This window comes from Amblyomma maculatum, chromosome 1 (assembly GCF_055883805.1).
Source record: "Amblyomma maculatum isolate TAMU_Amacu chromosome 1, ASM5588380v1, whole genome shotgun sequence".
NCBI classification, from domain to species: domain Eukaryota; kingdom Metazoa; phylum Arthropoda; class Arachnida; order Ixodida; family Ixodidae; genus Amblyomma; species Amblyomma maculatum.
Genome location: NC_139344.1, coordinates 125,334,346 through 125,360,634, shown reverse-complemented (window position 1 = coordinate 125,360,634; position 26,289 = coordinate 125,334,346). Strand labels below are relative to the sequence as shown.

Genomic DNA, 26,289 nt, shown 5'->3' with positions numbered 1-26,289 from the left:
CCTTGGTACAGCACACTGAATGGTGTGTCATCTTGTGTACCACATATAGTTACAGTTCATTGGTGAAGAAAATACAGAATGCTGGTAGTGCCCCTATTTTCCCTGATGGCTAAGGAGCCGATGCTGTATTTGCTAACCTGCTAAGTGATATACTGAGCATGCAAGCTTACAGCTTCTGTGCATCCAGGTAGCAGCAGAAATGGCTCACCTACTGAAGCACGCACTGAATAAGCAGCATATAGAAAGTCGAGCTCAGATTCCAGCTTTATTGGAATCATCGGCAACTGAGATTTTCCTGCGATGTCCTTGCCGGCTGGCCTCAATGAAGAAGCGCCGCAGATGTTGACGGCATGACTGAATTTGTACTTCATCAGGCACATCTGTTTTCGGATGTTTTGCTATGTACTGCATCAGACAATCTGAAAAAAAGAAAACACATGTATCTTTTCAATTCTCCTTCATCAGCCCATGCCATACACAAATAGATCTTGCATATGGCTATGCAAGTGGTAGTACACAAAAATAGCAAAATGAAACATGGCAGTTCCATTTTGACACAGCCCTGTAGCACTGTGCATGTTAGAACAGTGGTTTTCAGCCATTGGACCCCTTTAGATGGGGGGGAGACGTTTCGATAGCAGGTCACACAAATTTGAGTCAAGGCTATAACTTAGCCTCTAAAAGGCATGCACTTGATAAGCCACACCATGGCCTGCAGAGGAGATGGGGGAGAGGCAACATGCTGGCACCGGTGTGCATGCTGCTGAAAGAATTTGGCTCCTCGCAGCACTGCGCAGCTCACTTGGTAGATGCTTTGCATAGATGCCCAGCCAGCAGTGCAGCCCAAGTTTCGAGTTTCAAAAATGCCGGCGTCAACGAACCTGGTAAACTGTAAACACTCTCTCGCTTTCTACCTCTCGAACAAGCTCTCAATTTCTGTAGTCCTGAGTTTATTTCGCTTTGAGAAACTGCATTTTGCTTTCAACCTCCATGCTTAACATTTTAACCCACTGCAAAAAAAACCCACTGCAGTAATGTTTAACAGCCTCGGGAAGGAATAGCAGTTTACCAATAGGTAGCGAAGTACTAAAAGTAGCAAGAATATATATACTTAGGACAGGCAGTAAGAACAGATCTAGACAACGAAAGGAGAATAACGAAAAATATGATGGGATAGGGTAGATTTGGCAAGTACTCGCAGATAATGACTAGAGCTGAACCAGGATAATTCGAATTATGGTTCCATCAAACTTGTGGAATATCCCCTTGAAAACTCCATGCAAAAGTATAGGGAAGCTGCATCGTACATCGAACTCCAATTTCACTGGTCCTTCCCCAAAGACTATCGCACCACCCTCGGCAATTTGATGCGCAACGTTTTTCGAGCCACGCGCGGAAGGAATGAGAGAGAACAGTTTGACGACGGCTGATCTAGAACAGCGCCGCGGCCTTTCCCCAAAGAAGCGCGCCTTCAGCCCACCGCCGTGAAGTGTCACTCATGCGGTTAGCACTTTATATTTATTTCTGGGCCATAGCAGCCGCTTCTTGATGGATGGAAAAAGCAAGGTGCCCCTGTGCTGTCCGATATCAGTGCACATTAAAGAGCCCCAGGTGGTCGAAATTTCCTGAACCCGCCACTATGGTGTCTCTCATAGCCTTAGCCACTTTGGGACATTAAACCTAAAGAGCCAAACCAAACTTACATCTCGTGATATAACAGGTAGAAAATGCAGTGAACCATATTTTTTTGCATAAGTATGTTTCTTTGCTTAACTATTGTATTGGTCATAACTGAAGGCCAAAGGGTTGCTGAAATATAGTCACAAAACAGTTCACTTCTGCCTCTTTATTTGGTATTGTTCATTTCAAACATGCATTCCATGTTTGTTTTAATTTAACAGAACTTTCTATGTGCTTTTGTATACCATAGCTGAACAGTTTGCACACACGGGCAAGACAGCCAGCAGACATTAGGTGCCGCCCCTTGGTCAATGCAAGGTGTGTCATTACAACTCAGGCTGCTTCAGACCAAGTGGATCACCACCACTAGTCACATTAGACTATTGCAGCAGACACTCAAAATTATGCAAAGTTAAGGCTAGTGCACAGCCTACAAAATTCCATATCATGCACTAGGCAGAAGCTGATGTTCAAAAATACTGCATAGGGTCAAAAGGTGTACATTAACTTAGCCTGACAGTGGTGCAGCAGTCTATGTCAGAAACATCTTCACCTCAATCCACAATTTATTGTTGCTTGACAGAGAGAACATCTTTTTTTATAGTATATGGCTATGCAAGCTAAAGTAAGTAGGCTGGTTGGTTTATAAAAGAGCTGTGAAGAAGGGTCTAGGGCAAGTTGGAGTTTGCAAGCTGAGCCAATATTTTGACAAGAGAACTTCTCATCTGGGCAGTTCAATCATTACTGCAGGGTTTAAATGCACCTTTGCTTCTGTACAAAAGCCAGGTAGGGAAGAGGGAGGGCTAGAAAGAACTCTGAAAATCAAGTACCACCAGAATGTCATCCTTCTGAAGAGCACCAACGAATTCACTGCGCAAAAGGTAGCAGCAGTTACCTCGTTATTCATTCAAGCCAAAACTCATATCATCCAATCTTGCATGATGGCCCCCGTGAATTCGTACCGGGACGTAATTCACGAAACTGGGAAAGGTCTTTCGGAAACCGAACATTTATAAACTCTTCAACCGCGGCATGCGACGATCCTTTCCACTTGCATGATGAGAAAGACCAAGACAGTGCTAATAACGTTTGAAGGCACCCATGTACCTTGACAAATTCTGTTCTGCCATGTCTTGTACAGATGCAAGCTTGAAGCAGGGCTAGAAGTGAAAGAATATTTCCTTGGGTATCAATTTCTATGAGCCTGCAACCTGTGACAAGGTGACCTAAAACGAAAATAAAGAGTGGCAGCAGCAGGATAAGCTACAAGATAACCACCTGAAGCAGGTTGGATTATGACACCTGTTTCTTGAAAGGATACAGACAGGCATCGTAAAGAGATCTAACAAGATATATGGCCACAAGGGAATACTGAGCTTTCCAGAAGAGGGCAATAGAAAAAAAAAAAGCAAATCAGAGTAGACTACACCTGCCTAGCGAGACATTATCTGAAGAAAAGGATTCAAGTGGAGCCAAAGCAGTGGTGACTAGGAAACGTGTTTAGAAAAACACTTGCAGCTTTGCTGTTGTCTGAAGAAGGGGGGGGGGGGGGGGGGGGGGGGAGGTAGTGGATTTTACACATGCTGAGAATAAACTGTACAATTAATGCTTTATGGGGATGTTGTCCCTACTAACTATAGTGCAGAGGGAATGTATGTAAGGAATTCTAATTTTCCTTTCGAGATATTTGCACTACAGTAATCCCTCGTTATAACGATATCGTTTTATTCGAAATATCTTTCGTCCCGACCAAAATGCATTCATTTTAAGCCGCATGACTCGAAGTGCACGAAGAGCTTGACCCGCTTACAGCGAAGTGGCGAGCGGAGGCATCGCCGAGCGGCAGCGATGCTTTTGCGCATACAGGCGCAACAGCATGAGGCAACAATCCCTGGAGATGTGTCATGCAATGGCAATGCCAATGCCTGTCGTTGCTGGGTGGCGCACACCGCACGGAACGATGGGACTCGGGACTGCGCTACTACACTGCGATGCCGACTTCCATTGCAAGCAGTGACTTTCTCTTGCTCCTTTCGAAAATTAACAATATCTAGCCACACTATCTTTTGTTTCCTTTACTACCCTACCAAGCTTTTACTGAATTGTCTCAATGCACTCATATGCACGCATCAGACGAAGGGAGCATCTGCAGGTCCCTTCGCTCAAACCGACTACGAAAACCTCCCCCCCCCCCCCCCCCAAAAAAAAAAAGTCAGAAGTTGAGTACCCCTTAAACCTGCTTTAAATGCTGAGTCATTATCTACCTTGAATTATACCTTTTTCTGCTACTGCCACTTTTTATTTTCGTTTCAGGTCACAGGGTTCACCGGTTCCAGCTCATAAATTCATACCCCGAGGAAACATTCTCTCACTCCTTGCCTTGCTTCTTTCTTCTCCCTCCCTAACTTTCGTTCTTTTGAGGCAAAAGTGCATTTAAACCCTGCTAGTTATGATGGTGCTACCCAGACAAGGACAAGTCCCCTTGTCACAACACTGGCTCAGCTTGCGAACTGAGGCTTCTCCTCTACCCTTCTTCAGTGCTCTTTCATACTCTGAAGCCATCTTTCTCAAATTCAGCCTTGCTTGGTTCATGGGGTTTAAAGCACCAAAGTGGCTCATGCTAAGATGATCTAAGTACTAAGTACATATCCTAAAATACTGAAAATATATTCAGTATAATAGAATTTCTACTGGGAAAGTTCACTTACTTTTGAATATGTCGACTAAAATGGCATGGTGTGCTCCATGGTAGTTGAGCCTGCAATGTAGCAACAGGCTTCCGCAGTTAGGCTCTGGACAGCAGCTCTTTCACGCATCCAAGGTGTTCCAGCAATTTCCAGGACCAAATCGGTGTTGAGTGGCACAAGCAGCCCAGCCATAACCACACCTGCAGTTATAAAGGTGGCTCTCAGGCACATTGCAAGAATGATACAGAAAACTTAATAGCTTGAAAATGCCATGCACAGTGGGTTTGTATCAGCTTTTCTATAGGCATAGCTAATAATGTGCACTTACAATGCATACAGGAAGAACCCGAGATTATTCTGACAGAACAGTGCAGTAACCACAATAATAATACATCCTTTCTTTATGGCCATTCCATGTTGAATGCATCTGGATGCTTGACCCTCTCAATGTTTTTTTTATAATTTGCAGCATTTACTACAGTCAAAAGCCATTTCCTTATCTAGGGGTTAAAGATCCTATCATGTGATAGCCTTTTGAATTTTTCTGACTACTGTACGACTGTATTCATGGAAAACTCAGTGGCTATGCAGTGAAGGCTACACTGTCGGGACAGCAAAAAACCCGCACCATCCTTTCAACCTCCCCTCATCACCTCTCCCCTGAACAACCCACTGTCAGTGGCATGGAGACAAAGGCTGGACTCATTCCCTTTCTTGTGTAGCCTTCGCTGTCAAACACAAGAAAGTTGTCAGGGAGTTAAGTGTCCATAAAAATAATACAAACCTTTAAAATTTCTGAAAAAAAAAAAAAAATGTATATGAGCTGTACTTCTATATTATGCATGAAGAACTTGTCACTGCAAAATCATTCATTATCGATTTAGTTTTTTTTTTTTTTTTTTCAGTTCAAGGTGTCATCTTTAAGCTTTTAAAAACTCAGCTCGAAATATCTGAGTATTATGAAATCTTTAGCCAGAACATTTACTACTCCAGGATGATCTAGATCTGAGCTAGTTGTTTCATGTCAAAGTTGAAGCTATAGCCTAACAGAAAAAGACACAAGGAATACGAAAGTACATGAGGCTGACTAACAACTAATCTTTGTTCAAGGATGCACAAGAATATGAAAGCAAAAGGAAGAGGATAAAGAAGTGAAGGGCGTTAACACGAAAAATGCACTCAGTTGTCACAATGAAATAAATGAAGTCAATGCCGCAGGATAAGAGCAGAATATAAAGAAGAAAATGTATGAACATGGGTGCTGTAAAAGGCCAACCTGGAAGAGATTAAATCTAAAACCAATGCGTGCAGAAATGTGGCTAAACACAAGCGACGACAACAAAAAAAAAAGGGGGGGGGGGGGGGGAAGAGGTTGGGGCGGCTAGAAGCACAAACAAGAAAACCAACTTAGTCAAACACTAGGGCACTAAAAACTTGTAGGACTGTCCAAGACATTTCTGCTCTTCTTCAGTAGGTGCCACAGAGGCCATGCTAATAGTCATTAATTGCCACTGCTTCCAGCACGTTTTGAGTTACCTGGGTGCTCTTCCTAGCCAAGCAGGTCAGCTCGTGCACCAGTGGGCAGATCCTGTGGGCTTGCAATGCTTGCAGTGCTGAGATGTATGCCCCCCTAAGCGTTTTAATGTGCTCAAAGGTTAATAATATTGAAAAGGTGCCCAGGTGCGATATGCGTGGTTGTGAAGTGGTGTTGGCTTCAGGTTTCCCATCTAGTGTGGTAAAGTGTACGTAAAACAGATTGGTAGGTGCTATAATGAACGAGCAAAGAAGCACGCAAGGTATTCCAACAATGCTTCTCGGGAGGGGGGCATTTGTCTCAACACTGCAAGCATTGGGAGCCCACAACAAGAATGTGCAGTGAATGCAGGCAGCGCTGGAAGCGGTGGCAATTAATGACTACGGGGATCTTCATCAGCACTGTCTTGTGGCACTCGTCGAAAAGAAGAAATACCTCGGACAGTTGTACAAGTTTTTAGCACCCTAGTGCTTGACTAAGTTGGCTCTCATTGGTGTCTCCAGCCATCACCGTTCCACCCACCGCCCCCCCTTTTGTTATCGCGGCGCTTGTGTTTCAGCCGCGTTTCCTCACATTGGTTTTAGCTTTTAATCTCACGCACGTCATTTTTTTGTGTTAATAATGCCCCACATTCCCTCTCCCTTTCACATTTATATTCGTCTGCACCCTGGAATAAGGATGAGTTGTTGGTCAACCTTGTGTCTTGTTGCCTTCCATGTGAGTGTGTTTTTCTGTTAGGCTATAGTTTCACCTTTGATATGTACTATTCGGGAAGAGACTATTTCCCCTCAGTTTCAATAAATAACTTACATGAAAAACACCTAACGTGCAAGCATTCTGTAGTGTACTGAGTATTCAGATGAAAATTACACACTAAGAAAATTACATGCGCACACAGAAAACACGAAGTTTGCTTAAATTTGACATGATGTGTGACTGCTCATGCACATTTCAGGTTTAGAATCAAAGCTCATGAAGTCATGAACCTGAGAATAAAGAAGTTTGGCCTCAAAAAGCTGAACTGTAGCCAGAATATGTATTTGTCATTCAACTTTATAAACACCATGAATCCACATTCGCTCCTCCTTTCCTAAACTTTGTTTCAAGCAGGAAAAAAAAAAAAGGGAGCACGAGCAGTCACACACAGCATGTAAGGTTGACTAGATAAGCAAACTGTAACATGTTCGGCTGCAGACACGAGCAAAATGCAGTTGCAGTGTTACAGCCTTGTCAAGAGTACACTCCCTCAGAAAGTCGAAAACAACTTGTATCAAACTGCACTCCAGCTGTCGTCAGCCACCACAAATATGCTGAGGCCTTGTCTCAGCTTCAGTGGCCAACACTTTGCAATGCCTGCGTCAGTTTAGGGCACGCTGTTGAGCATTCGGGTTAAGCATGCTGATGGCCCTAACAAAAGTAACATGAGTATGTCTATATTAATCCAGTAAACATACATGATGCAATTGAGGCTCACAATAACACACCTGTACAAATAACAATGACCCAGCAAAACAGCACTGTCAGGTCAGCTGGCACTGTACCATGTTACAGACTGGAGTAGTGATGTGCCCAGAAATGAAAGTAGCATCCATGCAGTGCAGACCTTGAATGGCTGGAAAGTGCAGCTTCCAGCATGAACCATGCCTGCAGTCTTTGTTACACAAAGATCCAGCTATGAAGCTTGGGAGACGGACTCCATCAGATGCCAAGTTTTAACACCTGCATGAAGATGTATGGTAAAATTGGTGCATTTTTTTGCCTTTATGTCAGATGAAATAAGACTAAACAAGGCAATAGCTGCACCTAAAGGTATATTTCATATGGCAATAAAGTTTTTCTAGTCCTGCAGCAATATCAGTATGGCAGAGAGACAACGTGCTGGGTCGATAAAGAAAATTAACCTCAAGCAAGATAGTTAAACGCATTAGTACTGGCTCCCTACAAGGAAATTCAAATTTCACATTCACACAGAGGTTATTACAAGACATTTTCAGGCTGCTGCGTGGCGTACTACTAATGTGCCGCATGGCCTTAAACTTGTTTCCCCGCATTAAACTCTGAACTGTAAATTTTTTCTTTTCTATCCCTGTATGTGCCAGAGCACTGAACGAAGGTTGAGAGGATGCCTCAGTTTGCAAGTCGAGCCACAGTTCTATAAAGAGGACTTGTCTTCATTTGGGCAGCTAGACGAAGACAAATCCACTTGTCGAAACGTTGGCTTGGGTTAAGATCTGAGGCTCCCCTTCTACCCCTGTTCAGTGATCTTTTAAACTGTGCAGCCACCCTGTATGTGCCAGGCATTTGTCGAGACCTTACCGCAGTTGCTTAAGTAGTTTTCTACGCTCTAAATGCCACTTTCTTGAGATTAGCAAAATCTAATAGTTTGTTAACTGGAACCAGCACACTACACTAATGTTAGTTTGGCACAGTCTTAAAATAAATTAATCTCCAAAGGTGAATGCATAATTAAATTTTGTGCCATTTGGTTCAGGCCTTTGTCATAATCCTTTTTCTCACCTACCGTTATTTTCTACGTATAATGCCTCGTGTAAACCTGCCCATAGCCCAGAATTCCATGTTTCAGTGTTTGCAAATAAATATATACGTAGTGTAGCAACAAATCATTACCACGAGAGTGCACCCGTCAGTTTATAGTACACAGCCACGTGCCAATGCTAAGGTGCATACTATGAATGAAATTACTACGATTATTAGGATAATTTTTCCAATTATAAACATACGAATTCTGAAATATGTTAGCAGTAAATAAAACACAAAGTTCTGGTAACCGCGGTTACCAAGTGCCAGCTGGTGCCAGCTGCAGTTGTATTGAAAACCTACCGCTTTCATAAAATCATTGCGGAGGTAGCCGACTCACCATTCCTTCAAAATAAAGAAAATGAGTTCACGTCCTGACAAAATATTTCGTCCTCACCTTATATCGAGTCGAATTTAGCACGCTGCTTCTCAGTACGAGCCCTCACAAGCCGCCGAGTTGTACGCGTTTGGGGCTTATATGTGGCTATCGTCAACGCGGTGTTCAGAATCGCTCACTGGGGGTCTTTCAAGAAGCCCGAAGCAACAACTCATGTTCCTGCATAAATAGATACGCGCTGTAAACTAGCTGTGGCCCTCTCCGTTTTTATTCTTCATACGCTGTCAAAATCAATCCCTGCTCATTCAATGTAGCCCACAACGGTCGCTCGAGAAATTGCACGTGCATTTCACTCCGCGACGCGCGATCCAAAGTCTGTAATTTCCACATTTGTACAATGCGCTGTGTCAGATTCGCTCTTTCATTTTTGCGTCCAGTACCCTAGAGCCCAGCAAGAATGGAATGCGAGCGGAAAATCAAACCAACGGGCAAAATACTCACCGGCTTTGCTAGTGACGACAGCACCGCGCTCGTCCTTACGTCGTTACTTTGCTCCGAAGACGCTGGACGTGCGCCCGGGAAAAGTGGCCATCTTCAGATTCAACCGTACATCTTACAAGCATACAAGCTTACGAGCAGTGTATTTCCAAACAGCAAAGCTGTATCGCGGCTGCCGCGGCCGTTGCGCCCACCTACGTCGCAAGCCCATTTTTCGACCACATTTTTCGTGACCGGTTCGCCAAGTGGCCGTTAAGTGTCTCTTACTCACTCATCTTTTTTTATTTATTAACTTCTCCAATGGCTTACTATTTATAATATTACGCCTTTTCGACACCACTCAATATTTTAACATTATTTAAAAGCTAATGGGTTCAAAATTAGAAACAATTACTATTTCTCACTCTGTTTCTTTTATTTTAGTGTATGGTATGCAGCGCTAACCGACAGCGGTAAAATTATGAACTAAACTGCAAGCTACAGACGGCGCGCTTTGAGAGGGATAATCTTGTTACGGTGGGTTTGGCAATCCCCGGTCAGCTGATTTTTGATCGCACCCGTATAAAATGTGTAAACGTTTGTGATACTCTGAGTGCAACGTCGCAAGTGACAACTGAAGCAACCTGCCTTGCCGTCGGAACACCAAGAAGCTTCATGGCGTGTGACAAGCTGTGTACGTGCGCGTGTGCATGTCGTGTCAAATGAGGCTATAGTCGTGTAGTACGATCAGCCTCAAGCATGCCACGCTAGCCACGCGAAAAGCATCTGTGTTTGTAGATAATCCGTGTTTCAGCGCGCGAGCGCACGTTTCGTACGATCGGCCACAAGCGTGCCATTCATTAATAAGCCGATGCGAGGAACCCCCGTGTTTGTAAATAAATAAGCCGTGTTTCTACGTGCCTGTGTGCGTGTCGTGTACGATGGGCCAAGTGCGTCACTCATCCATAAAACGAAGCGAGAAACGCCTGTGTTTGTAGATTGGCACGCAGCAATTGTATGTGGGGAGGGCACAGTGAAGCGGAAACAGCCATTTCGAAGCTTTCCTCGAGTGGCTGTCTCGTCTGGAAGAAAGTGCATGAAGCTGTGTTCGGAATTTGGGCTTGGAGCGGCGAAGATCGCACCTACTGTTTAGAAAAAAATTAAAAAAAAAACCCATTGGTACGTTTGAAATTTTGTATTCGCTGCCGGGAGGCAGTGTACGTAATTATTTATAGCTACATATCTTATTGACGTAGAATTACTTCACGGAAGTGGTTACTTGAAGGCGGAAAAAAAAAAAAGTTCAGCATCAAAACGATTCCTTTGTAGCTTCACTGGTTTGTAATGTTCGTGTATTCAACTCTGTGCCCAGGGCAACAGCAGCAAGTGTGCATGGTGGGCAATGAAGATCAAAACTGCTGACCGTTTAGGCCACACTTGTGTGGGTCCAAGTTGGAAATTGAGCCTTAAGCGCTTACTAAAATCTGAAACATTGTGAAAGCTGTTTTGCATGGTTGCGATCATACTTGACAAGTCTGGCAATCCACTACCTGCCTGCTGGCAACTTTTGGGGAAAAAAAAAAAAAAAAACAGTGCATCGTGAGAGTATCATTGGAAAACTAAGTTATGCCAAACAACTGACAGCTGCTAATAGTATTAACCACTTGTAGTTACCCAAGCTTACCGATTTCACGATGTTTGCAAAAGTGGAGCTATCCATTAACTTGCGATGCAGGATGAATAAGCAAGCACTTGGTTATGAATGCAAGAAGAAATTTTGAAACTGTTTCGAAACTGTAGTGTGCCATTAGTTCATTCATTGATCTTATGCTTTCTTAAACAATTCCCACTTGCACTGTTTCTCCTATTCCTTGAAGTTCAGTTTAGAAAAAAATTGTCAGCTTGTTACCGCAAGTATGTCATTAGGTTGGCTTGACCTTCATAATAACACATTAATGTCTGCTTTTAAATTACCTCGTAATTCTGCTATACAGGTAGGTGATGCCTCTAGGGTGTTGAAATCACAAATCTGTGCCCCTAACTTGAAATATGGCCTGATCAAACTCAATCATTTCACATGCCGGTTGACCCTTTTCTTTGCTTCACAGTCACTATATAATTATTATTATTACTATATTATTAGGACGCTATATTATTTGCATAGTCGTGCTGTTCGCACTACCGAGGCAAGAGCAGAAAGTCTACTTCATAGAAGTGAACTGTGGGGCTGCAATTATGCTAACAAAGTAAACGACAGGACAACAAAAATATAATGAACACAGGTTGCCAAGCTCACCTTTGTTTTTTAACCTCCTTTGCTCTATATGATTACTATGGTCAGTGATGTGTGCAGTATAAAGTGAAAGTTTGTACAATTCCCAGATACAAGGCATGATTGCAGGGTTTCGAACAGAAATGAGAGTTCCTCTTTGCTGCGCTTAGCTCTCTCTGTATTCAGAAAACAACTTGACTGCATTGTTTGCTGTCTTTTCGACAGAGGCACTATTGATTGCAATTCAAGTTATCCAGCGAGATTGTTTGATTAGCTTTTAGGCACATATTTTAATTCAGCATATGGCTGCATTCTCACTCTTATTCTGTTTAGATTATAGATGAGAATGAGTCGGTGGCGGAGGGCTATATGGGTGCTGTAATGCTTTCAACAAACGTCGAGTACAACCGCATGCATCTGCCTTTTGTCCTGTGCCTTATCTTGGTACGGTGAAATGCAGGAAATGTAATTCACCACAAGTTATAAAGCACTATTAGTTATTTCTGATGGAATTCTTGAGACGGTATTTTCTCGATAGTTGGTCGTCATCTTGTGAAGCAAAAAAAAAAACAGGCCATAGCACAATTTTTGAGCTTGGCTGTGCTCACTTTGTCTTTGTGTTCTTTTCTGTGTCCTGTTTTTTAGCTCTGCTTCTTATGATGGTGCATAGTTATTTCATTATACTTAGAATTATCGCATTTTTTAATATATTTATTGACCTGATGTTGATCTGCTAATTGTAATTTTTTGCAAAAAGCACTTGGGTTCTATGCAGTTTAGAGGGCTTAGGTAATGCATTACAGATTTGTTGAATCAATATTTTAATGTTCAGCTGCAGCCATGATGAAACCTTTGATCCAAACAGCCAGAACACATCTGGCTGATTGTTAGTATTATGCATAGCACATATGACATCGATGTATATGAAAGCTTTACAAGTGTGAAAGTATTTCAGGTTCCTCCTTTCCAAGTTGCATTTTGCCTTCATGGTTAGTCTTTTTCTTGTAGACATTTTATTCTTTCAGTAACTCTTAGAGAGCTGACAGTAGTCGTAAAACATCACTGAAGGAACAGAAATGAGTTCTGCTATTTCCTTAAATTGACATCATTTCATTAGGTAATGTCAGTGGAGCTCTGGAATGAAGACCCCACTCATAGGCTGAAGCAATTCCTTGTGTTTTTCCACCTCCTCCTTATAGCTGCGTTTATTTTTGATGTTCAGGAAACTGTGACATGGTCGCTTATCATACTTGTTCTGATAACATTGCTTAGGACACTTATATATGGGTAAGCAAAGATGTTCCAGCAATAAAATTTTGTGTGGGATGAGTTCTTCAGTACCTCCAAGAATTTCTTTGGCATGATTTTTATTAGTGTAGTGGCCATGATGCATCCACTTTTCACCAGTCATACTTAATCAGACAGTTTTGAGTTAGCTTACAAACAGTACTTTCTATTTGTTTTGTATCTGTGAAGTGTTAAATTGCAGACAAAGCAAAATTAGATGTGTGCACCTCTCACTTTTCAAAATTATTGAACAACTTGTATAATTATAAACTGGCAAAAACTATACAGTGTGCCCCAAGGATAAATTGCTGTGGTAAGCTTCTCACCATGAGCATCAGCATTTATTGTAGTCTGAATAGTATAAGATTGAAAACGCATTTGTTTTCCTCAATGTCTTCATATATACCTTGTGAACATGAAAATAGCGTTCAGCATTTTATGCTGCCTGCCATAATGCTTACTGAATAAACCATATTTCGACCTCTAATGCTCGTTGCCAACTCTGCAAGAAAACAACCTTTCAAAAGTGATTCTGGCTTACATATTTTCAGCGGCCTAGCATTCTTTGAGAAATACTTGTTTCTGACAACAACCATCCTCACTCAGCCCTATGACATCCCATTTCATACCCTCTAGTTCCTCTAACAGCACTGCTAAACTAGCATCACTAGCTAGGGTTCTAGCGTTAAACGTTGCCAGGGTCAGTTTCCAATGGCGGCCTGTCCAGTAGTATTGCATCGTACCTGTACTCACCTATGGGGCTGAAACGTGGAGGCTAACCAAAAGGGTTCTACTTAAGTTGAGGACAACTCAGAGGGCTATGGAACGAAAAATGGTAGGGGTAACATTAAGAAATAGGAAGCGTGCAGAGTGGGTCAGAAAAATAACTCAAGTTACTGACATTCTAGTAGAAACTAAGAAGAAATGGGCATGGGCAGGACATGTAGTGCGAAGAGAGGATAACCGATGGTCAGTCAGGGTAACAAACTGGATTCCAAGGGAAGGAAAGTGTAGCAGGGGGCAGCAGAAAGGGTGGGGGAGGTTAAGAAGTTCGCAGGGGTCAAGTGGATACAGCTAGCACAGAACCGGGTTATAACATTAGAGAAATATGGAAGAGACCTTCGCCCTGCAGTGGGTATAGTCAGGCTGATAATGATGATGATGATAACTATTCCTGTTCTGAAAACCCAAAACATATTTTTCTTTTTAACTATACTCGTATACATACCTCTTTTAAAGCGGGTAAGTAGAACTACATGCTACAGTGTCATTGCCTTGTTTGAAGACAGCATAAAGCTGCTTTGAACAATGCTGTTACTGTTCACATACTCAGCATATGGCTTGGTGGATTTTTTTGCTTTCATATATCATATGCCAACCATTATTTATCTTTGGGATATTACACTGGGCGTTACGAAGTTTCTTGGGACAGGCTTATTTCCTTACTTTTTCTTTTATCAGCTCATATGGCACATGCATCAGCAATCTCGTTGCAGCTAATCCCAAAATGTATCCTATGGCTACAAAAGATTTTATGTGGCTGTTGCATCATTTAAAATGTCCCTATGGAAAGTGTTACAGGGTTTTGCTGGAATGTAGTGCTCAAATTAAGTGCACTCTCAGAGAGCCTCTGTATGAATTGTACTGCTTTTGAGACTTCTGATGAGGGTCAGCATAACATTCACAAGGAGAAAGAGAATGACAGTACATGCAGTGTTGTTTTTCCTAATTCCATATTATGTGCCACTTCCACTTATATGCAGCTAGCTCAAGCATATGGAGCTTGTTTCACAATGTGGAAACGCCACTACAGCACATACATTTGATCCTCTGCACTTGGAGCTATTGCTAAGGCCCGCGATTCTGCACATTGTGCCATAGTGTATATATCTTTATTTTTCCTCTTTTCTCCCTATCGCTCACCTCTTTGATTTCGTCTTCTGCTTCCTCACTACCCATTTATTTCTGCCGTCCCAATTCAGGTGCTTCAGATATCAGATAGCAGATACCGGGGCTGACAAACACCTTTTCCTTCCTTTCGGATATATAATAAACTAATTACATACTACTGCTACTGCACATGTGCTAGAAAATTGCTTTTCCAGCCGTAATAGGTACCTCTGACAAAATTTGCATTGCATTCATTTTCATAGCAGAGGCTGACTACTGTTCTCCCTGGAAGCGAATGTCATGTCTGTATACATGAGCAAGGCGCAAGCTGAGTAGCTGGGCTTTCATTTTTCTTTCGATCGCCACCACATCGCGGTGCTGCAGCGTAGCTTGCGAGATGCGAAATTGCGTGGAATTTGTGCAACGCGTACACATGAAACCTGCGGCAACGGCTGCGTGAGCGAAGGCTCTTCGGCTTACTTTCACCCGAGCTGTATTAAACTCTATATAAGAGATTTTGCGAGAAAACAAAGCTGTGTGCTGGGGCTTCGCCATGTTTTCCCCAGTTTACAAGCGAAGCTTACCTGAAACGGATATTTCATGTTTCTGATTTTCCACGGCCGTGTAGCTTCGCTCACAGCGTGCGTAGACATCGCGGCGGCGGCGGCGGCATACGTTGACTTAGCTATGACGTATAATCTTTTATAAGTGAAGTTATTTGTTCTCTTTGAAGATAAAAACGTCTTCCGAGGCCAGTCCTCGCGGATGAACGGTCGTTGAATGCGGCCGGCACGCGATTATACAAGCACGCTGTACACGGCGATGTGCGAATCGTATAGGCACTGCCGCTGTCGTTTGCGTGGCTGCACACCCGCCACGCACAACCGGCCAATGCAGACATCAACCTGCTTAGTTTGTGGGAAGGCAGATGAGGCGTGAAAAACCAGTGAGCTCCTCGTCGCGATCGCGGCTTCCGATGTAGCATCCGATGTACTACATTCGAATATAGCCTGCACGCTCGCTTGCGGGGAATAAGGCGAGCAGCATAACTGGTATATTTGTCGAATGTACGTGGCTTTAGGACATTCTACTACGTGCACTTTAATGCTCAAGAATCGACTCGATACGTCGGACATACCTATATACTTCGTTCTACCACACCGCCATATGGTGCGCTATGCACGAGATGAGCCAGCCAAGTTGGCCGCCATTCTTCATTACCGCCCACCTTGACCACCTTGACACCAAGGCTGCCCCACGATGGCCCCACCGTAGGGAACCATAACCACCGTATCCACCACAGAAGCAAGATCACACACCATGCACACCTTTTGCTACCATCGCCAGTATGGCGCCACGAATTCAGTCGGGTTTTTGGTGGTTAGGGTGGAAAATGGTGGCCATGGTTATTTTTCGGTGGTCATGATGTGGGCAGTATGGTGGTCGAGATTGACCACCATAAAGCATGCCCATCATGGACACGAAAAAAACACCATGGCCACCGTTTTTCCACTCTAAATACCATAAACCCACCACAAAACGATGGTGGTTTTATGGTAATCTACGGTGGGATTTTCGATAGGGTTACTGCTGGAGTACGCCCCATGCTTTGCCTCATCATCGAAAGTCCGGCAAACTTCTATCACCAAGCATCAGATCTTAACGTCTGACGATGCCCGACCAATTCGACAGCAGCCGTACCGTATTTCGGCCAAAGAACGTGAGGCAATTCGGACACAAGTCCAGGAAATGCTTAATGATGATGTTATTCAGCCGTCTAAAAGTCCGTGGTCGTCGACCAGTCGTGTTGGTTAAGAAAAAAGATGGCACGCTGCGTTTTTGCGTTGATTACAGGAAACTGAATGACATCACAAAAAAAAAGATGCATATCCGTTGCCCCGTATCGACGATTCACTCGATCGACTTCGCAACGCAAAGTTCGTTTCTTCCATTGATTTAAAAAGTGGTTATTGGCAGATAGAAGTGGATGAGCGCGATTGGGAAAAGACTGCCTTTGTGACACCCGATGGCTTATATGAATTTAAAGTACTGCCTTTCGGTCTGTGTTCAGCGCCAGCGACGTTCCAGAGAATGATGGACACCGTACTTGCTGGTCTTAAATGGCAAACCTGTTTGGTTTATTTGGACGACGTCATCGTGTTTTCAGAAACGTTTGACCAACATCTTAAGCGGCTGCGAACTGTATTGGACGCTCTTCGCTCGGCCGATTTGACACTTAAACCGGAAAAATGTCACTTTGGATATCAGCAGCTAAAATTTCTCGGTCATGTGGTAAGCGCTGACGGTGTCCGGCCTTATCCTGATAAAACAGCCGCTGTAGCCAATTTTCCCATCCCTACCACGAAGAAAGCAGTCCGACGTTTCTTGGGCCTGTGCGCGTACTATCGCCGTTTCATTTCCGATTTTGCCAAGATTGTGAACCTTTGACGCGCCTGACACGTGATGACGTCCCGTATGTCTGGTCTTCCGAGGAGTAGGAGGCATTCACCGAGCTGCGCCAACGGCTGCACTACCCTCCCGTTCTTGCACACTTCGATGAGGACGCTGCCATCGAAATTCACACCGACGCGAGCAATGTCGGTCTAGGTGCTGTTCTGGTCCAGCACCAGCAAGGCGAGGAAAAATTGATCGCTTATGCCAGCCGCACCCTTTCTCGGGCAGAATCGAACGATTCAACTTCTGAAAAGGAGTGTCTCGCCGTCGTTTGGGCCACAATGAAATTCCGACCTTACCTCTACGGCCGTAAATTTAAAGTTGTGACAGACCATCATGCTTTGTGTTGGCTAGCTAGTCTTCGAGATCCATCAGGACGTCTTGCACAGTGGAGCCTTCGTATGCAGGAGTTTGAGTACTCTATCGTTTATAAATTCGGACGTAAACATGAAGATGCTGACGCACTGTCTCGATCACCCGTGGAGTTGGCTCATGACAGTACGGATGAAGACGCCCATTTTCTTGGCATTATCAGTTCCTCTGATTTAAAGGCCCGGCAACGGGCTGATCCAGACCTCAAAACTGTGATAGATCATCTGGAGGGTTTCGATTCTACAGTATCTCGACTGTTTGCTAAGAACTTGTCATCCTTCTGTGCGCGCGCGACGGAATCCTCTACAAGAAAAGCGCCGGCAACAGTGACCGAGCCTATCTTCTAGTCATCCCTGCAGATCTCCGCGATGAAATCCTTCATGCTTGCCATGATGAACCCACCGCTGGACACTTGGGCTTTGCACGCACTCTTATCAGAGTGTGCCAGGCCTACTACTGGCCCCAACTTACCGCCACCGTTCATCGATATGTTAGAGGTTTCCGCGAGTGCCAGTGACGCAAGACACCACCATTGAAGCCAGCGGGTTTCCTGCAGCCTATTCCCCCACCGCTAGTACCATTCGACTAAATTGGTATGGACTTTCTTGGCCCTTTTCCTCTATCGTCAGCTGGCAATAAGTGGATTATCGTGGCTACAGATTATCTGACACGTTACGCGGAAACTATGGCGGTGCCACGTGCAACATCCTCCAAAGTGGCACAATTTTTCATGACGCAGATTGTTCTCCGCCATGGCGCCCCTTCATATGTCATCACTGATTGTGGCAAGGCATTTACAGCGCGTCTTCTTGAAGAAGTTTTCCAACTAAGCCAGACACATCACCGAAAGACTACTGCTTACCATCCTCAGTCTAATGGCCTTACTGAGCGGCTAAACAAAACAATAGCGGACATGCTCGCCATGTATGTCGATGTCCGGCATAAAACATGGGACGAGATATTGCCTTATGTCACATTTGCATATAACACGGCCGTCCAAGAAACAACTCGATTAACTCTGTTTCGCCTAGTATACGGACGCGATGTACAGACCATGCTCGACGCTATGCTGCCATGTGCTGCTGACGACCAGCTGCTTACCGCTGACGCAGAAGAATTCACCAACTACGCTGAGGAAGCTCGCCAACTCGCCCGTAATCGCATTACAAAACAGCAAGCAACAGATGCACGCCGATATAACGACCGCCATCGCTATGTCGTGTTCCAGCCTGGTGACAAAGTCTGGGTGTGGACACCTGTCCGGCGCCCAGGCCTGTCAGAAAAACTTCTCAATCGTTACTTCGGACCCTACAGAATGTTGCGTCGCCTCTCAGAAGTTACGTACGAGGTTATTCCAGACGGAACTGCACCGAGTTCTAGTCGTCAGTGCTCGTCTGACCTGGTGTATGTGCTTCGCATGAAGCCATATTTTTCCCGCTGAAAGTCGTATTTGCCATCCGGAGCAGTTTTTTTTCTCTGAGCTTGCGGTTTTTTTTCGAGGAGGGGGGGGGGGGGGAATAATGCCACCTGACGGTTCGAGGTAGCGCTTGAACGACGAAGAAGTTGGAGACTCTCGCGCGCTTTGGCTAGATAGGACTGTGGACTCTTGAGCTTGTGTCTTCGTGTTACCATATCCCGGGAACCTCTGTCTTGACTGTGTGTATCTGCCCCTGTTGCCGATACCCATAAATCCCTGTCTTCGTGACAATATTTTACTTAATCGTTCTTTTTTTTAATATAAATGTTGAGTTTTTGCATCTTTCACTTATTTTTAACTGGATTGATGCCTGGCAAAGCTTTTGATCGTCCGGGCTTCCTCTCCTCTTTTTTGTTTCTTATATGTTTATTTCAAAGGACAAAAAAAAATGGGTAAAATGTAGAGAACTGGTTTTCACGCGCAACCCGCAAGTACGAAGCACCCAGCTAGTGCGCCGAAGCATCGCCCGTTTGCACAAGCCCATTTTGAGACGAAGCCGCATTCTTTGCCCTTTTTACTGAAGATGGATGCCCGTAAGTCTCGGGCATCTGCCTTCCCGAGCAGCAGCGATGAAAAGGCCGAACCGCAAAGACCTCTTGCCGACGTGACCAACGTACAACGGCACTTACGTCGAACTGTCCCAAGAGCTAACATGGCAGAAGCATCGCATGATGGCGGCGGCGGCAACCAACCAGAGCCCCAAGGACAGCTCCAGACCGCAGCAACCGATGGCGACTCGAATGAGCTTAACACGACGCCCGAGGAGGGACAAGGGGTGGGCACTGTCTGGCCTGGAGAAGGAGCCCAAACAGAATACGGAGACAGGGGTGAGTCCGAACGCTGTATGAGTGACACCGAAGCGAAGCCCTCAGCTAGTTTCATTGGGCTGAGAAGTCCAGAGGTTATCGAGGACGTGGCCGATGAATCCTGGTCAAGCCCACCGCCTATCCTCACACCTGAACTGCGCCCTAAGACGCCTCCAAGTGAGAAAAGTCACTGGGACAGTGAACTGGAGGACTTGCCTATCGTTGAGGCCCTGCAGCCAGTTTCGCTCGACAACACCGTGGAGGATGAACTCCTGACATCGACTCCATGAGCTGACGACTGTTTCACCTCAGACTGTGCCCCTTTTTTTTCTTTTTCGACGGACATTAAAGTGTGCTGTGATGTGATTGCTTTTTTTTTTTCATTTCCGAGGAGATACGGAAGGCTAAAGTGCAAGCAAAATTTGTTTTGGGTTTCAAACGACCAGAATGCACTAACCTTCCTGGACCTAATTGGCTCGTATTATTTCCTTTTGTATATCAGAGCCACAACAGCCTGGTTTTGGACATCGAGTGGCGGGTGGGCACACCCGATTGCTTTGAAGCTTCCACTGACCCGCATTTCTATAAAATAATTGCTGGAGCCATGCTTAGCGCCCATCATATCATCCATCGCGCGCTGAGTGGCATGGGCTGCCAAGATGTGTGGAATGCTAGAAAGATCCGGATCTAACCCGGAAGTGTGGATGTTAGGCTTTCCTATCTATCCCTGCTCTTTCCCCAGCAACAACGCAAAACACTCCGGAATGTCGCTTGCTCCTGCGCTGTGGCACCGCTTCCTAAGCTGATGTGGCCACGAGTTCAAACTTTGGTCAGCTCGTTCAAGTATCTGCACTGGTCTTGCTTTGGTACTGTCTTGCACGCAAACGAAAATTGATGAAGACGGCGCCGCACAGAGCGAGAAAGTCGCTATTAAACATGTGCAATGTCAGGGAATGGCTTCAAAAAACAAAAATGAAAACACGGCAATACTTAATTACTTATCCTAGCTATCCCGGAGTTGACCTTAGCACTTCACCGCGGGTTCTAATTATGTTCCCAGCAGCATGCTATTTCTCTGAACTTGTTTTACTGTTGTGCACCCATTACGCGATGCGTGACGTAGCACAGTGACGATGTTACAGTGGCGTCAGTGCCTCAGGGGCTTATAGTACACATTCGCCGTAGCGCGACCTTTCGTTTCGCGCATGCGCCAAAATACTAGGATGCATGTATCAACGGATATGAGCCGGATAAAACCTGTCGTTTCAGTTGATTCATTTCAGGCTTCATGCAGAGATTGTTTCAAGCTACAACTGCAGAGAGAACTGTAGACGACAACCTGCAGTTGATGAACTTATACCGTCGCGCATGCGCAGAACACAAGATTGTGCGCCGGCTAATGTTATGGGGGCTTCGTTGCCTTCGTGCGTCACAAGCGTCCCCAAGATAGCTCCCCTAAACGTTAAAGCATGCCGTTAAAGCTGTAGAAATCTGTCAAAAGCAGTAGTTGGTCTTTCCTGAGTGAATTAAGCTTGTTAATTAACGGCAACTATTAATATCAAACAAGATGCATTTTCAACAAACAAAGATTTTTTCACTCTCATATTACATTCTTACTTCGCTTCCGATGCCAGGTTTCTTTACTCTTCTCTTGCTAATTTTGAGGTTATGTCCTTAGAGCCTTGGAAAAAAAAAGAACGCCAGGATGTTTGTGTCTCTTATGTTCACACACCGGTTACAGACAATGACCCCTTTCAAGGGCTGAGTACGAAATACTCCGACACGTGATGTACGGACAAAAGTCGAATGATGAACAAACCTTTATGTTCACAGATACTCCCTGGCCAAGATCAAATCCTCAGGACAAAACCTACTTTTCACGTCGGCGCACCATTCTGAGGAGGGCGCACCAAAGAACGTCGTCCTCATAATGCATATGTTGCAGTAAATACCATAGACGCGAGGTTCCATATTTATATTGAATGCAGCATGGTGCCAAACAAAAGCTGTGGAGAATTTTTGGACCACGCAGGAAGGAAAACTGGAGTGGGGGAATATGACGGCGCCTACTTTGAAGCTGCTGTACCCAGCCGCACGGTACACAGCTTCTATACCATGCCACGCTTTAACGGAGGTGGTATCCCCCTAGCGACCATTTTACGAATTCAGAAGGAAAGAAAAAGCAAATAGTTTCAATTGAATTCGATTCGCGTATTGTGGGATGTTTTGCGGCTTAGTAACTCTTTATTTCTTTAAGGGATTGCCTGCGCAACCACTGTGTAGAGAGTTCAGGTTTCAAATTTGCAGCCTTCCTTCGTTGCTCCTGTTTGCGACGTTGCATAGTTGATACTGCTATTTCAATAACATGTTTAACACACCTGCGATACTCGGCAAGCTTACATGAAAATTTCGTAAAAGCTTTTCTAGAGAAATATTATAAATGAAGTTTTACAGCACTAGCCGCTCACTCGAAGATTCTCCTTGTGCGATGTAGCATTCGCTTTGAACTAAGGCGCCCCTATTCCGGTCGGCCATATGGAATCGAGAGTAAATAAAATGCCCAAGGTGGAGTCCCCTCGTATACACGCTACGATTCACCTCAAAGGAGCAATGAGACAGCATCATGCCCGCCTGCACATAGCAGTTCATTGCTTGGACAGTAATGAATGAATGCATCGGAGGCCAGGCACCGTGAACAATGCACGCAGTCAAGGGCCAAGGAGCACAACTTGCCGCGAGTCGAACAGAGGACGATCTTTACGGAGACACCGTCCGCAAACGCGCCGCGCCGAAAAATTTCGAAGTATTTGTCGGCACACTCCTCACACCTAGAATGACTCCTTGACAACCTGACGATACACAAACAATTTCAGCCACCACGGTGTCTTGTGTGGTCAGAGCGCTCGGGCTCCGAGTCAGTGGACCCGATTCATTCCTGGTGGAGTATATTGCGATTCAATGGGGGAAAAACGCAAAAGCTAGGTGCTCGTATGTAGTGCCATGAGTGCGCACGTCACAGAAGCCCAGGTTTTGTAAGCTAGTCCGCAGCCTTCATTTACATAGCACAGACATTTGGGCTAGATGGTACTGTGACATGATGAATAAAGTGTGCTAATAAACTGTGATAACAGCGCTCGTCCTGTTACAAACACCACATTCTAACGCCCTCCATGTGCCTGCCCGTGGTAACAGTAGTGCCGTAAAATTAAAACCTATTCAATGCATTTAGAAAGACAGCATATAAAAAGAAGTAAAAATGCACTGGGTGCACCATTTTCGTTCTCGTACCCTCTGACAGGAGCAGTCCAGGAATGAGATGCTTAAGAATGTGATGACTGCGTACTGTATTACATTAAACGATGTATAACGGTCATTTTGAAGTCCTTTATCAAATCTGCTACGAGAAACCTGACGTTACACCACATGGTTTTCATGCAGCGGCAGATTGGATACCTTGTGATGCACAAATAGAAAAAACTGCAAAATCTTACACCGGTAGAACTGGCGAGGATTACCAGATCAGAACAAAATGTTCAAGTTATGACTGGAGTATTGATGTACACGGCGGTCCAATGATCTAGAAGTGAAGTAAGCCCTTTCCCATTCAGGATTGAAGTTGCTCGCCAGAGTAAGCAATCTGCAGCGATGTTTGCTTAAGCCATGCAAGTTGTAGTAAATAAACTGCACGGGAAAGGTCTGTGAACTATACACGAACCGTTTTGTCGCCCTCAGGCAGATTTTCTTCGACGCAAGCAATGATTACTTATGGCAGGTGAAGGCGACACGTTAGTGATTTGTAATGATAGCGCAGCGCTTCAGGAGCAGTCACCGATGGCTGTATTTCCTGCTGTAAACTAGCCCTCTTTCCAAGCGAATATCTCCAAGTACAAAATAAAAAGAGGAACGGCAAGTCTTAGCGCATAAAATAACTTGCCCGTGACATGCATCATACATAAAAGTGCGTGAAAAGCAAATAACCACAACTCTCACCTGCATGCACTTCAGATATAATTGAAATTTTTCGGTATCCCCAAATAAATCTCTGCTTCAGCGAAATTACGCGATCGCTTCCAGTGCACCAAAGCAAACAACAGTTGGTGCCCGTAGTTTTAAATTTGGCGCAGGAAACCAGTGCTCCAGCTCGAATAACAATATATTTTATGCGATAATGATCATTGCGGACCATAGGTAACTCCATAAAGATGAATTCAACACAAAACATCACTGCGGATTGGATAGGACAGAGGCGAAGCTATAGGAGCGACCAGACCTGAAACCCACCGGTAGATACATACCTTGCCGTCTGAGATCGGTGTCAAGTTTGAAACTATGACAGGCGCCGAATTATTGGTTGAAGTTTTTGGCAGACCGCGAGGCATTAAGGGATTGAAGGCAAGACAGTACAAATGTTTTTTCGCCGGTTCGGTCAGCAGCACTGTCGGTCTATTGATCCAGAAGACAAAGACATGATGACATTGCCCAGGTTATTGCATAATACGAATAAAACATCTGTCCCCGAATCCCCAGCGCTTGTGTCTCAGCATACATGCTTCACGTCAGCAGATTATAGGAACGCAATTTTTGAAGAAGCAGAAGTTGTAGAAGGAGGAGAGGCGGAACAATTATAAGCGGAAGAAGCAAAATAAGAAAAAATTAAAGGAAGATGAAGAAAAAGTGAGGGAATAATTTTTAATGAGAACGTTTGATATCACTGCGGCCGCCCGGATCGGAGGAATGAGCATTGCCTCACTACACTACGCGCCACAATGTTTTTTGTACCGGCTCGCCTCCTCTTCCAACGCGCAAAGACATGCTGCGCCGCTGGCTCTCCATGACTTGACCGTTGCTAGAGGCGCGCGGTTGTAGGGGCGCCTGGTGGCGCCAATGGCGGTCACCATGGGAATGTCGCCAAGGTGAGTCCCCCGTGTTCATTTATGTTTTTGCTTGCTCCTCCTCGCCATATTTTTCCCTAACTTTATTTTTCGTTCTCAACTGACATTCATGAATCATTTTTTCATCGAAGGATACGCCGTCTTCCGAAATTAACTAATCAACTAACACTGTTTCCTTGGCGAAGTTCTATGGTCCTCTTTCGCATACAATTGTTGTTTTTCGTAAAAGCATTTTCAGTTCACCGGAATCGTGATGACCAACTCTGGGCACGTGCTGCTTCGAACATAGACACCTAATGCCTGCGGATTAAAATCAAGCTGACACGAAGGCCTATTCAAGGGAGAGGGGTACAGGGTCAGGGATATATCACATCTTGGCGTCAAAGCGTGTCTCACTTGCAACCTCCCAGAGGGATACCAGCATCGCTCAGCCCGAGTGCCGTCGTTTCTTGGTGTTGCCAAAGCACTAAATCTGGAGACGTAGCTCAGAAAGTGCTTTTCTCATGTGGTAACCAGGGCATTCCCGGCAACATGCGTTGCACCGTTGGGGGGGCCGTCTACGTTTCATTTTCTAGAAGAGGAACTAGAGCACAACAACAGGAAGAAGAGAAAGTAGAGAAGAGCAAGAAGTATAAGTAAAGAAGTACAGTAGAGGAAGCAGTAGAAAAAGTAGAACAGGATGAAATAGAAAAATCAGAGGGGGAGTAGAACGAAGTAGAGCAGTAACGGTAGAAGGACGAGGAAGAGAGAGATGTAGAAGGAGATGATGAAGTAGAAGAAAGAGAATTTTTAAATTTTAATCATCTATAAATTACCACATTCGGCCGTGTAGTTCTCTAAAATTAACATCAGAAATAATCACGAAATACCGCTAACTCGGCTTTTCGGCATTGGAGTTTCACAAAACGCGGTATATAGATTTCTTACTCACCAAATATAGACTCCTTTTTGTATTTGATAATGTTGAAGAATTCAACATGATTTTAGTGACATTGCCACGCGCAATGACTGTATATCGGATTACGCAGTGCGGGAAAGCCGCCTCAGTGCGCACAACTGCACAAGCGGCCGGGGTGGGGTGCCCAACCGCATATGGCAAGGTTACAAAGTGGCCTATTTGATTTACGTTCGGCTTGCCGACGCCGTTGGCAGTCCTGGCGATAGCGGCGCAGTAGCGTGCCTTTATGCGCGAACGCTGCGCTCAGGGTGAAAAACAAACTGCGTCGTCTGCTGCAGCGGCCGCTATTGCCAGGCCCACTGCAAAGGCTTGGGGCTTGCGCCAACAATGCTTTGTGTACTTGCCGCTGCAAAAGCGCTCTGGTCTTCGCGAGGAAAGAAAACACAACTGCATTTCATGCTTTTTCGAAAGAAGTTTTAACAGAATGGGCTTGTGAGGGACGACCGTCCAAATATTTCTTATCCAAGGACGGATACTTCGTCTTCTACTACACGGTGACTCGAGTGCAAGATTGGAAAAACTTCATAGAGCCTGCTAGAAACCTATATGCAGGATTACAATAAATTAATAATAACAATGTCACAAGAACGTAGAATCCATTCAATACCTCAATGGTGTGACTAATTAA

At 44.7% G+C, this 26,289-nt stretch overlaps 1 long non-coding RNA gene across 2 annotated transcripts; it reads right to left on the bottom strand.

Annotated features, from left to right (window-relative positions):
* Window positions 1-246: 246 nt before the first annotated feature.
* On the bottom strand, window positions 247-13,344 carry LOC146203858 (uncharacterized). 2 transcript variants are annotated; one of them, XR_014703919.1, is made up of 4 exons: window positions 9,278-13,344; window positions 7,386-7,620; window positions 4,389-4,567; window positions 247-419 (listed from the first exon to the last, which is right to left on the bottom strand). It is a non-coding gene; the product is annotated as an uncharacterized LOC146203858 (long non-coding RNA). The 2 variants fall into 2 exon arrangements; XR_014703918.1 differs by having other exon boundaries at window positions 7,505-7,620; window positions 9,278-9,571.
* Window positions 13,345-26,289: the final 12,945 nt, after the last annotated feature.